Source organism: Pipra filicauda, unplaced genomic scaffold (assembly GCF_003945595.2).
Source record: "Pipra filicauda isolate LSUMZ 115617 unplaced genomic scaffold, ASM394559v2 scaffold298_size1015687_pilon, whole genome shotgun sequence".
Classification (NCBI taxonomy): Eukaryota; Metazoa; Chordata; class Aves; order Passeriformes; family Pipridae; genus Pipra; species Pipra filicauda.
Window position 1 is genome coordinate 797,299 of NW_024104418.1, and position 14,340 is coordinate 811,638.

Here is a 14,340-nt window from a genome sequence, read left to right on the forward strand (position 1 = left end):
GACTATTTTGGGGGGGTATAACTGTAGAACCTCGAGGTTCAGCATGGAGATTTGCCTTTTTTTTTCTGTCCTTGGTATCCAATCACTTTCACTTCCCTCTACAATCCTGGATTCTAAAGATATGGAAATTAGTCCTTTCTAATTGCATCAATGAACATTGGAGCTGTAAAAGTGGAGAGGCAAAAAATTGTCTGTAAGACTTGAAAAGAGTCAGTAGTGTTAAAATGAACAAATGCAAAAATAGTCAATATAAGAGCAAGATACTCCTACAGCACACATTACTTTCAAAAGCAAATACAAGAAAATCTCTTGTCATGCCTTGGTAGTAACATGGGAACACCTGAATGAAAAGAATGTTACAAATTTCCAAGCTCAAAACAAGATTTAGAAGAGAAAACTTGAGACCAAATGCTTTTAGCATTCAATTTTTACTGTCATTTGACATGTCTGGAAATGCTGAAAAATTATCCCATATATATATTTGGCTTACAGAGGAGACATGGATAGAAGCAGATGTTTCTGCAGAAGATGGAGTGCTGAAAAACACAGATAAATAACAGTTTTCTGGCATTCAGAGATTTTAATATCATACTTTACTGTTCTCCCAGAAAGGAAAAAAAAGAGGAGGTGGACATCTGAAATGCAATTTTCATCATTACTATCTGGCAGCAGAAAGTAGAGAGAGAGAGATATCTGACTGACAATAAAAGCTTCTCAATCAGTGCAGTGTGGGGGGAGAACTGTATGAGGTTTATGGAGTTTCACAATAGAGAAGACTGTAAAAGGCAGTTTGTGATAAAGCAATTCTAGAGGAACATCCTTCTAAATGTACATAATATCTGACAGTGTGTCAAGGATACTAATTCTGAAGATGAAGATGACATTGAAGTCGAAGAGGCTCATAGAGAATTAGAATGTTTCAGAGAATTTTTCTCATGAGAAGCAAAACAGTAGCTTTCTTATATATAATTCATCATCCCACCTGGTTATTTATAGCTATCACAGATATCAGGTAAGCAAAACATTCTGGATTCATTGTTGATTATGAAGCATGATTGCCTAGTGTAGTGTCATATATTGCTTCATTGTTCCACTGATTAAGAGCAATTGTTTGTTGAATGTTTTTAAAGGATTGCCAAATCAGTGAAATTGGAAAAAAACAGTCAAAAATATTTTTAGAGTGTTTGTCTCCAACAAACTCAGATGACTCAGGAGCATGCATTTATTTACATCTCTAAATTTTTTTCAGTTTATTTTCAGGAATATAATTCAAGAAATTCTACATATTAAAAACATGGAAAGGAAGAAAAATAAACAAAAGCCCTAAACAAACAAACAAAAAAACCAAAACTGCAGGGGAAAGGATGTAACGTGGAAGTGTAAGAGAATCTATTTTTTTCCACTCTTGCTCTTATTTTCCAACTGGATTACCTCTCAAATCATTTGTAACAATTAAAGGTAGTATGGTGGTATGTCAGATTTGGCAGATATATGAGTGAATACATGCATATACAAAATAGAATAACAATATGGTAATGGTGATGATACCTGGTACCATCATTATGGCATTTTAATGTGTCTTATCATTACTACTCCTATTGACTTGAAAGTAAATGCTGTCTTCAAGAAATATAACCCAACCTAAGGTCTTGTTGGAGGCATGTATTTACTACTGTAAAGAAAAAGCTGTTGTCAATATAGGTGTTTCCTTTCAGATTTGCCAATAAATTGACAGTAGTCAAATAGTGTTTGCATTTAGGGAGCAAAGTTTCTTGGCAACAGAGACAGAGGAGAAACATCAGTTTTACTGTTACAAACAGGACTTAAATCCTAGCACCTGCTGTTGTCTAAGTTTTCTTCTGGGCTCCTTATAGATTGAGATCCATATCTATGTCTTCTTTAGACACCTCCTTAAATTTGCAGATGACAGAAGACAAATAAAAAAATGTTTAAGTATACTACACTTTTTGTTATTTACAGAACAATATGCCAAACTTTGGTCATGATGGCTTAAACTTGTGCCTAAGCCACTGATGAAAAATTTGGTGAAGAGTTATAACCATGTGAAAAAAATATGTATTTGTTGATTGTGAATTATGGAATGAAATAATAAGATTTTCTTTTTTTGGTTTGCCTGAGTTTAGTAATCAGCTTGCTACAGTTAGAGTTTATGCCAATCATATATTTAGCTAAATTAGGAGAAAAAAAGGCAATTAGATAGTCAAAAGGAATCTCTATATGCATCCAACTATACAGTATGGGTTATTAGTAGAAAACCATATATGAAATGCTTCGATTAGCCTGAACTGCATGCAGTAAGGACTGTGAGAGAAAAGCATCCGACAATTCCTGCATTGCCAAAGAGAAAGAGGACATACACTGGAGGGAATTGATGATTGACAGATTGATTTTTTGGGTAATTTTGGTATTTTTTCCCCTTGAGAAGAAATCTAATTCTTTTGTGAGCCATAGGTGAATACAGCAGAAGTCTCTTAAGGATTCGTGGTCACATCATATCAGCAGAGAGAAAATGTTCCCCTTTAGTCCTTCTTTTGATATCTGTTCAAAAAGAGTTCACTGATTGAGTCAGGACTGCTTTCCTCCGCTCCCTGTGACATGATAATTGCTTTAACACAGTTATATTTGAATTAAGCCACATTGCCCACAGCTTGTCTCTTTTCCTGTGACATTAGGCTAGACCTGATCTCAGCCTGAGGTGTTAGCAGTAGATAAAACCTTACTGAAGAACACAGTTTTCACACAAGTAAGGAGGTCAAGCTCAACACTGGAAGTGAGTTCTAGTGAGAAACTTGGCCCCTGACACTTCAGCACTGCAGTTAGCCACCCAATCCTGAAGGGACTTTACTATCATGTACGGAGAATACAATCAGTACCCATACAGTAACCTATTAGTCAGGTGCCTCGATTTAGGTTTTGAGGTGACCAAACTACTGCATACTGGGAATGAGCAGTTCATCCCTAGGTTTCTCACTTTGTCTCAGTGTCACTATAGGAGTAAAAAGATTAGCTTAGATACCAAAATCATACTTTTCAGCACAGAGAGAAAAACTGACTTGCTTTTAAATCAATCCTATGGCTAGGAAACCTCTTTTGTATATCAAACTTGTCATAATTCTATTTTATTAGCACAGTAGGTCATCATGGGACATGTTTTTACAGCTTTCCTGGAATGAAAGAAAGATTGCATCCACTGCTAAGATTTACAAAAATCCCTAAACTTTATTGCCATCATATCAAATTGCTGAAGTTATTTTATTATTTTATTTATTTGGAAATTCTCTGGCCAAATTTGCACAGTCTTTTTTTTTTTTTTTTTTTGACTCTCAGCTTTCTATTTGTTTGTTACAAATCAAATTAAAAACACTTTAGGGTGGAGCTGAGGTAGATTTACTATTTCTCTGCCTCTAGGACAATGCAAGATTTAAAATCTACAAAGCTTTTCAATACCACCTCATAAAAAGAAACTTGATGAAATATATAATATTTCTAGGCTCTAAAGCAAATTCTGGCTTTTTGATCTTCATGTAGTTTCTACAGTATTTTCATGAAATCTAAATAAAAAGAGACACTAGGAAACTTTACTGTCTCCTCTAAAACTTAGTTGATATATTTCTTCTGGAGATACTAGAAAATCTCACTAAAAGTAACAAAGAATGAGCATAAACTCTCCAAGCTTCCAAGTAGTGAGAACCATAAAAAGCAATCTACTGTTTCAGCTGTTGGTAGCTTATACTAAAGAAAGCTATTCCACACCTAAGTGTAATTTCTATTCAAACATATCATGTTCAAAAGCGATCCTATTTGTCTCTGTACACGACACTAATGAGCTAATCCTGCCATGGGCAGGAACTGCTGTGTCTCCATGGTATCTTGCAAAAAGGCTTGGTGTCCTAAGAACATAAGAGGGTGGCCAGGAGCTAGACCAAAAACTCTGAGGCCGCATACAGCACAGAAACCTACAGTAGGGGCAGCATCTGCTCCCCTAGCAGGTCTGAGGCAAAATGTAGCATTTTAACTCTGTTATTTTATATACACACACATACACATACGCATACATTTATTATAAATATGCACCATGCTCATTTCCATCTCATTGAATTTTTTTCTTTTAATAATGTCCAGCAAATGTCAGTAATTCTTGTAAAATACTGAAACATTTTGAAGGCATGGATCTATATAGAACAAATACCTACAAATGTAATACTATTCAGTGTAAAGAGCTCTGTATTCACTTGTCACAATGATTGGGCTGCCCAATAGTCCCATTCCAGTTAGGAACAGTAACAACCCTCATTTCTCTTCTTTCTTTTTCCAAAAGTTCTTTGGCTCTGTTTTGTCTCTGTAACTTTGAGAACTTAACAGAAAAATAACTTTACTATAGCTGTGACTGAGCACATAGTATGGTACCTTTGATTTTCCTTCATTTGAGATTTAGGGCTGATCCTGGTAGGCAATGGGAATTAATTTCATGAAAGTTGCTTCAAAAGCCTTTCAAAAAAGCTTTAACTTTCAAAAGATCACACTGTCAACACCCAAACTGCAAAGAAATGCATACTTCCTAAGGGTTTTCTACAGACTTTTTTTTTCTCCGTTAGCATTGAGCTCATTTCCTGTCTAGTGAAAGCTCTGAATCTTTCTTAACATGCTTATTACAGGATAAGGTGTGGTTTTCCCATCAGCTCAGCAAAGAGATGATGTGCTGTTCAGAGCCACAGCTACAGCCTGCAAGACACACTGTGAATTAGAGTTCTGCTCCCTGTCATATCTCTAACCAGTCTAAAAGCTAGGGAGGGGGAGATTAAGTCAGGCTACTCAGGCACTGAATTATTTCTATATTTATACAGGTTTCATACTAGTAATTTATATGATATAATGTTTATGCTTCATATTTCTGTCCGTTGTGCCAGCTAAATTAAGGGGTCCAGTAGTTCTAGGATAAAATAAGTATGATGAAATAAGGTCCTGTTCTAAAGTGTCTGATGTCGCTTGTTGTGATAGACTTCATAAATAAAGTAATTACTTAGTCCTTCAGTATGTGAAATTTCTAATCTGTTAGTTGAGTGTATATACCTTACTTCTATATATTATGAAACCTATTATACTCTTATAGTACATAAAACAGACATTCAAAATGACACAGAAGAGCTTAAAGAAAAATGTTTTAACAACCTGAGGTCAAAAGATTAATATGATTGTAGTTCTACATGCTAAAAAAATATAATGGGTATTTGCATTCTACTTTATTCTAGTGAAATATTTGTATCTAGGTCATCTGCCCAGGGCTGACAGAGCCAACACAGAACTCAGTATATATCTGCTCCTTGCTAGATAAAGAACTCGATGCCAGACCATTCCTAAAAGGACAGCAGAAATCTACATCTAAATAACTTTGCTACACTTAAGTGAAACTTATTTCTCTTGTCTGCTCCAAATTTGTATTCTGGAGGCAACAGCTAGCAAGAATAGAGTAAAAAAACAATAGCTAAAGAAACAAATAAACAAATAACCCTTCTCCCAGTGAGATGAAAAATATTATTTAAAAAAAAAAAAAAAAGGCAAAACCAAAAAAGAAATAAACAAACAAAAATAAAATCCAAAAACAGAAACAAGTTCCTACATATCTTAGTTTTAAGACAGGAATAACAACCAGCTCATCCCACTGCTGCCAGGACAGTACATAAAACATAGAAGAACTAGCCCTGCATTTCTTGAATTTCCAAAGAGGACTGTTGTGACTGTTAAGCAAAGCACATACACTTTAGACCAAACTCATTTAGGTCCAATTTTTAAAATAAAAGACAATGAAGTAGAACATATGAATACTAAGATACGGTATGGAACATCTGTAAGAACATTATTGCGAGCTAGAATATAACAGTATTAGCTGGAAATTCCTAGGTAAGTTTATGCAAAAAATTTTAATTCTATTTCTTTTATGAATTAAGGATTCATTTCAATAAATTTCTTCTCTGTAAAGTAACACTAATTTATGAAATAGAAATAGAGGGAAAGGTTTTTCTTATGAAAAAATCGTTTTCCTATGAAATCACAGAACCAATCACAGAATTGTTGAGGCTGGAAAGTTGACAAGTCCAACGTACTCCCCAAAGCCAAGTCAGCTGGCACAAGTTGCTAAGGATCATGTACAGCTGGGATTTGTATATCTCCATGGATGGAGACTACACAGCCTGTGTAGTAAATGTCTTCTGGTATTGGTTCACACTCATGTCTCACTGAGATTATGAACGTTCATTATGATCACTCTTATTACTTTTAAGCAGAATTTGCTATGTTTAAATTAGTGCCCTCTGCCTCTTGTCCTCTCACTAGGCACCATCAAGAAGAATCTCTTTTTCATCCCCACTCATGAGGTATTTCTAATGTATATATATATAAAATATAAATATGTGTAATCAGATTCCCCCAGGCCTTCTCTAGGCTGAGGAACCCTAGCTCTCTCAGCCTCTCTTTATAATAAGAGATCCTCCAATCCCTTAATTATCTTAATGGTCCATCACTGAACTTGGTCCAATACAATTTTATTTGTATTGAGGAGTCTAGAACTGGACCCAGCACACCAGATGTGTCTCACCAGAGCTGAGTAGACTAGATGGATCACCAGCTCCAACCTGCTAAAAACATTTATCCTAAAGCACCCCAGGATGGTGTTGACAGTTAGAATTTAAATACTATTTTTATTTTCCAAGTACGTATTGTAATTTTTGGCATATTGCCATCTTTTACTTTTATGTTATATTAATAACTTAATGCTCATAAAAAGGAAAAAAAATGCCATAGTGAAAATGGTTTCAATCCACAGGAGATGACCACAGACAGTGGACTACATACATTTGTGAATTAAGTTGTAGCAGAAATAGGCAGGATTTATATGGTCAGATTTAATTGTTGACAGGTATTGTGAGTTAATATTATGGACAAAGAGCATTACTAGTAAAGAGTAAGTGGAATGAAAAAAATTCTAAGTATATCTGATCTTGACTGTATAGGTTGTAGCTTGACATCGCCATCCTCTCCGTCTTTTATCTGCATAGTATGAATTCATATTCCAGTTATACAGTTGTGACTATTTCTGAAGAAAGAGAGACTTCTTTTATTTTTGAGTTGTATTTTTGTTTTAAGGAAACATGAAACAACGTAAGCAAAATGTCTCTCTTCCCGATGGTTTGAAAAATATTAAATATTGCATAATTCATTGCAGCAATGTACTCCTATATTTACAATTCTTTTTGGTTTATTACAAACTTTTTCTTAAGACATAGAACATATTTCTTCTTAATCCTTAGAGGTAAACAAACTGTAGTTATTACATTAAAGAATTAAGAAATTTTATTTTAGTATAGGATTTGAAGCTTGGGGAGTTTTGCCTCTTATTTTGCTGTTTGTTTCGCTTTTTTTCATTAGCTTTTCATCATAAATTTTGTTTTGCTTGAGGTAATTTTACCCATCTGTCTCATCAGATAAGAGAAAAAAATGAAGAGCAGGTCCTGAAAAGAAAGGAGGATACACAAGGTGACATAGAAGAAGCTTCCACATATTAACCCTTTCTGACTTGTCAGCAACAGGGAAATAGAAGCTGGATGTACTGTAAGAAATCATGGTAACTGAATTTGTAATGACCTCTTCCATTGGTTAGACTGCTCTCCTTCTTGATAGTTCCAAAGGAACTGCTAGTCTCCCTGGAAGATGTTGAGAATCACCCAGGTCACTTGTTTTGTGCATCTTTTTTTTTTTCTTTTTTGTTTTTTCTTCTATTGAGTCTGACCTGGTTAAGAAAGAGTACTGTGTTTTGCCACTTCCACAACCTCACAAGAGGTTCAAACTATGCACTTATAGAAATGTTGCACTGCCACAAAACCAAAACCAAAGCAAACAAACAAAAAACCCCCTACTATTGGTATTGAGAGATTTGATATTTCCCTAGTGGATATGTCTAAAAACAAAAAGGGGACAATATCTTTACAGATCAATTTCCTCCCATTGTATGTCTCCTCTCCTCACCTGTCCATGATGATCAAAACTGAAGAGATGAATTAGAAAAACTTACCAAGAGGCAGAATAAAATTAACTAAATTATATACAATAGAACAAACAGCCTACAAGCTCTGCCTTTTTGTTTTACTATAACTGTGGATAAACCATGTATCTTACCTCCACCAAAAATAAGTCACACTAATTTCTGCCTTACAACATAAGAGTTTGCAGTATAATGTCTTCTCTTTGGTTCTCTCCCCTTACTTTTTTTGACAGAAAGTTCTGATTCCCAGTCAATTAATACTGAATATAAGAATTAACCTAATAGCATGATTTTTAAATAATTTTTATAGTGCTTTGAAACTCAGTGTAAAGCATTTAATAAGTCTAACGTGCTTCTCTCATTTACCAAAAAAAAAACAATTAAAACAAAAAACCATAAGGTTCCCTTCAACTACTTTGCCTATGAGCAGTGCACTTTTTTTTCTTTTTATTTATAGGTGTATCAAAAAAATAGAACTAGCTGGTATTTTTAGGGAAAAGTAGTTGTAATGCATACCTTATTAGTTCAAATGACATTAGAGTTACCCAGTGTTTGAAAACCTCTCATAGAAGATTTCTGAAATGAGCTTTATATTATTACTCTTTGTCATGGTTATACCACAACATTGCTTTTACTGTTGCAAAAAGAAAAAATCTTTCTCTTTTCTTCCCTTGTTTCCTTTCAATTATTTTTCTGGAATTTATCCTTCATGAGTATGATTACTAACTATTGGAGAAGAGCAAACCAAAACAAAATAAACCCTTTTCCAAGACTGTATTAATGTTTTCATAATCATTCTGTTTCTACCTCAGAAGAAACAAATAATTCCCTTAACTGTGCACAAGTAACTTTACTTATGAAACCCACATTATGGCTTCAGCCTCTTGGCATACACTCAGATTGCAGCTGCATGTGCACATTTTTCCTGAAAAGACTGCTCTGGATTTCCCTCTGCAAACTAAAGATCTCTATAAAACACTCTTTAGAGTGTTCTGTGTGCTGGGCGGCAGTACTAAGTTTCCACACCAGCTCTAGACCCCTTAGATATATTTTTAACTTGGCAATCTCCCTGGGATTCCCAACTAAAACACAGTCCAGATTCAGCAAACTATCAAAATATGAATTTAATTATGTATTTAAAAGCCGATTAGGCTTGGCTTTTGTGATAATAAACATTAGTGCTAATAACATTTCCCGATTATCATTTCAACAAGTGATCATGCATTTATCTTTTTTATTATCAATTTAAAATAGCTTTCCAGTTCCTGCTTAAGCTGCATTCTCTACAAGAGGTTTATGCCCTCTCTCTCAGAAGGTGGAGACGCACACAGTGTGTCATCAGTTTGCAAAACTGGAGCAACAGGCAAATTCAGCAGAGGAAAAAGGAGTGAATAGCTGAGAAGAAGACAGGAAAACTTGTTTCTCTTTTGCCTTCTGAGTGCATGCAAGCAAGGTTCATTTGCCTGATTAGAAGTGGTCCACTTCCACAGTCATATGGCTCCCAGTACTCAGTTCTGCCTTGGCTTTGTCTACCATCACCTTTTCAGCCAGTGAATATTAAAGCTGCCCAGTGAACCTTAAAGTTAATCCTCTTGCAACATGAGGAGGGAGATGATACTATGATGTATTTTAGCTAATTAACAATATCAATGGGAAGATTTGGTGAACAGATTGAAATTCTGCCCGGAGCATCCATGAATAATGATCACTATTTAACAATGAATTTTGTGGGTGACAGTGCAGAACACACCTGATGGAAACTGAAAAACATAGAACTGGGAAATCTGTTTTATTCTATAGTATCTTCTTTTTCTCAGTGTTTCCATTGCAGTGGAACTTGCAATGAGTAGAGTCCTTATACTGAGTTCTGATCTGCCAGACTAGGGAAACAAGTAAAAGAGTGACAGGTGTAGGTGGAACTGGGGCATGAACACAGGATGGACTTCCAAACAGTTTTTTCAGGTTGTCATATGAAAAGATTTATTGAAATCCCCAAATGATTAGTGAAGTATAGCTCCTGCTTTTTCAAAGCACAGCGTACTGAGCAATTTTAGCTGGACAATCTTAACAGGATTGTTCAACAAGACAAATTCAAAAAAACTAGCAAAAAGTACTCAAAGAGGATAAGAGCCATGACAACTGAATGCATCATTCTCAGTGGTGAAAAATCAGCTAGACAGAAAATATATTAAGGGCATAAAAAGATCAGTGGTATACTATAAATTCATAATGCCATGCTGTCTTAAATACCAGTCTCACTTCAGGATGTGTACTAGGAGGTACTACAGAGAAGAAGAGAGGTAGCTATCTTTGCCCTCTTTACTGGTAGTATGGAGTCTCTAGCTAGAGGATTCAGGCTCATTGTGGATATCTTTCTCTTCAGAATGATGCTGACAAACTGCAAGTTCCAGAGGGGAAAACTGGAGTAAATGTGGAAATGCAAAGGGTTTTAGAAGGCATGACTTAGGAGAAAAATTTAGTCCAAAAAAAGAATGGTCTGACTAATAGAAAACATAACTGCTTTCATTACTTAAAAAGCAGTTATAAAGAAGGAAGATGAACATTTGTTCTTTACACACATAGGAGGAAGGACAAGTAGAAATCAGCAAAGACTTTAGGTTCAGAGCAGCAAAAATGTTCTAATGAAGAGTAATGAGGCACTTCAGCAGGCTACTCAAAGATGTGATGCACCATTCTTCACTATTTTTAAGAACAGATTAGACAAGCATATGGTAGTTTTAAAAGATACATCTTCAGTGCAATAGATGGAAAGAAATATCTTGAACTTTGGAGTTCTTGAACTTTCTGACAACATATGTCTATGATCCTTTCCTCTTTTCCTGTTACCCCAAAATGAACTTTCAAAACATCACAGTGATTACACTTCTTTGAAAAAGAATTATTATCAGTAATAGCATATAATGACAGCTTAATTTTTAAAATAACAGGAGCTAAAGTATTGTCTTATGCTTCTTCTGCAATATGATAAATGATTCCTTCATTTGCAGTATATAGGGAAAGCTTCCAATACCATACATTCACCTACAGCATATCTCCACTACAATGCCCTTTTTCTCCTCTTAACTGCAACAAAGAGGATTTCAATCAAATATCCATAAAAGGACATCTGATGAGTAAACTGAATATATTTAAGTATAGCAGAAGCAGGCATGATCAAGTGCATAAAGAATTGAGGTTGAAAGAGGCTACAATAAAAGGTTGAGTAAAAATTAATTTTAGCATGCACTTTGTATAATACTGCATAAGGTATTCTTTTCTTTCGTTGCCTCTTTTTTAGGACCTTAATTTTCAGTCAGTCACTGGCTTACATCTTATCTCACACCATAATGGCAGAAATTAATGGGATAAAAGTACTCAATTCAAAGACAAATTATCATTTCACTGATCTACTTCACTGACTACAAATTCCCTCTGCTCCCAATAAAAGCTTTAGAGCAGTAGAAAAATGCTAGTTAACTAAAATTGTGTTTCTTTTCTTAGACCATAAAATTTTCATTTATTCTGTCAGTAATACCCTTGTGTAAATACAGTAATTTTGAAGCCTTTCAGTATAGTGTGATACATATTTTGGCATTGCTGTATGTCTGGATTTCTTCCATGGTACTTCAATTTTGTGGTTCAGTGAACAAAACTAAGAGTTCTTCTGAAGGGCTTGTGCTTAAAACAATCAGGGGCGTGTTGACTGCTGAAGCAGTCAGTCTTTCCCCTTGATGAGAGTGTCCATCCACTGTTTTTATGAACTGCATCTTTGTTTAAATTTGCATTGGTTCCTAGCAGCAACTACTTTCAGGAAAATAACAACCTCAAATAGGCAGCTAGATGAGGAAAAGCACTTTCAGGATATGATAAAAAAATGTAATATTTGTTGGAATGTAAGGGGTTTCAACACTTGGAGAGGAAGTTTGAATTCAAAATACACTGAGAAATGTCTTCAGCTGTCTGAGGTTGCAGCTCCTCTAAAAAATATGGAAATAATCTTTGTATGTGGTTTAAGCTTGAAGATAAAGATTTCCTTCGAAGGAACAGAGTATAGATTAACTATATTTTCTGAAATACGGGAATTTCCTTCTACTGTTAGGGGAAAAATAATTGTCCCCAATTGTGATTAGAAGAGATGAGATTTTTGATAATCTTAATCCTTCAGATCAATCCATAAAATTAAGTGTTACTTGGTAAAGGTTTTATCAGTCTACTATATTATCCTTACTTTAGAGAGAGCTTAAAGCTATTCACACTCCTCTATAACACAGAACTTCAAACCACAGAACAGAATTTTACTGCCTCTCATTAAGTGTCCCAGATTATTCATCATCAAGGCTTACTGTATGCAACTGCCTTGTGCAAGTATAATAATGTATATCAGTGATCACAGCCTTCAGGGCAAAGTAAATAAATCAATCAAAACACCAAAACAAGTAAAAACACCAACACTTCTTCCTCAAAAACCCAAAGCAATATATTTGCTAGGAGCATCATGAAATAAATAATTTTAAGTATTAAGAAAAACATATGTATATTCTTTCTTATAATTTTTACAAACAACAGAAAAACAACTTGTTTTCACCTGCTCATAAGCTTTCTGCTAATTTTAAAAATATTTATTTTTCTTCACACCATTCACCAAAATAATTGTAATTGAAGTCCTGGAGTTTCAGCCCTAACTGGAAGAAAAATTTAATGTAAATCTTACAAATGTGGCCCCAAATTGCTCTTACTTAAAATTTTCTCTCCTCTGTAGCTAGAGCAAAGGAGAACGTAGAAATGGACAAGGCTGACAAAGCAAGAGCAGGCACCAAGCCTTTACCTTTTCTATGCAACTCATCTCAACCAAGGTGCATTGGAAAGTCACCAAGTGAATTGCCAGGTTGGTAAAGACAAAGAAAGTTTTAGCCCAGAAAAAAAAATCAGGACATTATCAATCATTCTTGGTGGTCCTGGAAATGTAACCACTTACCATAAACAAGAGCTGCAGGTTTGGGAGTTCTGTGGGAACAAAGAAAAAGTAAAGACCCAGACGGTGTCTCAGTTTTGTAGGCCAAGCAGCAAAAGAAAATACCCACTGGACTAAGTTGATTTGAAATGAAGTTATTGCATTTCAGCTATACAAGCTCATGGAACAAGTCTACAATTACCTTGATTTAATTAATACAGCACCCCTAAAACTATAAACATAGTAACATTATTTTTCAACAGTCAGACAGAGAAAGTATAAACTTTTGGTGAATCCCAGAGGAAGTTTTGAATACAAAGACCAGTTAATGTGGGGACAGGTAATAAAAGCATATTTCAGTACATGCAAACTGGGAGGAATCCAATTTTCTCTGTATAATGACCTCCTACCTTCTGGTCTAGGTGAAAGTGGATCCATATAGACAGAACACTATACACTTGCCAAGGAAAGGCCTTCAGGCTGTTCTTCTTGAAGCAGCATTTCCAAAAAATAATGCAAATGGATAATATACACTGCATTTCCAAAAAAAACCCACATAAATTCAGTCTTTATAAACTATTAATCAAGTCTGATTTAATGGGATCATTATATCTGGCATTCTGCATGTGCTAATAGCATCTAATGCACAGATGCTTTTTTTGACTGTTGAATGAATAATGATCTGGGATTCAGGTTTCCTTAATGGTTCCTTAATATCAACCACTTTGGCTAGAGCTGCAAATAAACATACATGACATTTATTTTATATTAGCAGCATGGAAAATGTGTACATTTGTAATCAAGGTAAAATTTGACAATGTAGACTTAATGACCTTACTGAAGAGGAAATGATTATGAAGTGCACTGCTTCCAGCATGTATATGAAATGCTGTCACATTAAAAAGTGATGGGAGAATAAACAAAATATTGATAAGATACTTTGAATTTACACAGCAAAAATGAACTACTTCTTTCTGAAAAAAATTTCTCCTTAGAAACTGAGCAAAAGAAGACATCAAAGCAAGGACAGAACCTGAATTTCATGTGGTTTTTCCCACATAGGTAGAGCAAAAAAAAAAAAAAACAAAACGAGAAAAAATTCAGAGAACATATGTATAACTATCCTGTTGATTGATGAAGTTAATAAAATTAAGTCCATTAAACTTATTGGTATACAATTCCTATCTGTGAAATTTGTGTCTGTCATCTGTATAATACATAACTTTTACAATCCTTTGTTGGATTTTTTCCGGTATGGAGAAAAAGATGTTAACAAACCTCACCAACGAGTGAAAGAGAACACAGATCTATTCTGTATTGCCATCAGAAACCT

The 14,340-nt window shown here is 34.8% G+C and overlaps 1 long non-coding RNA gene across 1 annotated transcript in view; it reads left to right on the forward strand.

Moving 5' to 3' along the window:
- Window positions 1-885: 885 nt before the first annotated feature.
- Window positions 886-14,340, forward strand: part of LOC120323601 — a 51,533-nt gene continuing 38,078 nt past the window's right edge. The window contains exon 1 of the long non-coding RNA XR_005564226.1: window positions 886-1,012. This is a non-coding gene — a long non-coding RNA (uncharacterized LOC120323601). The remainder of the gene's footprint in view (window positions 1,013-14,340) is intronic.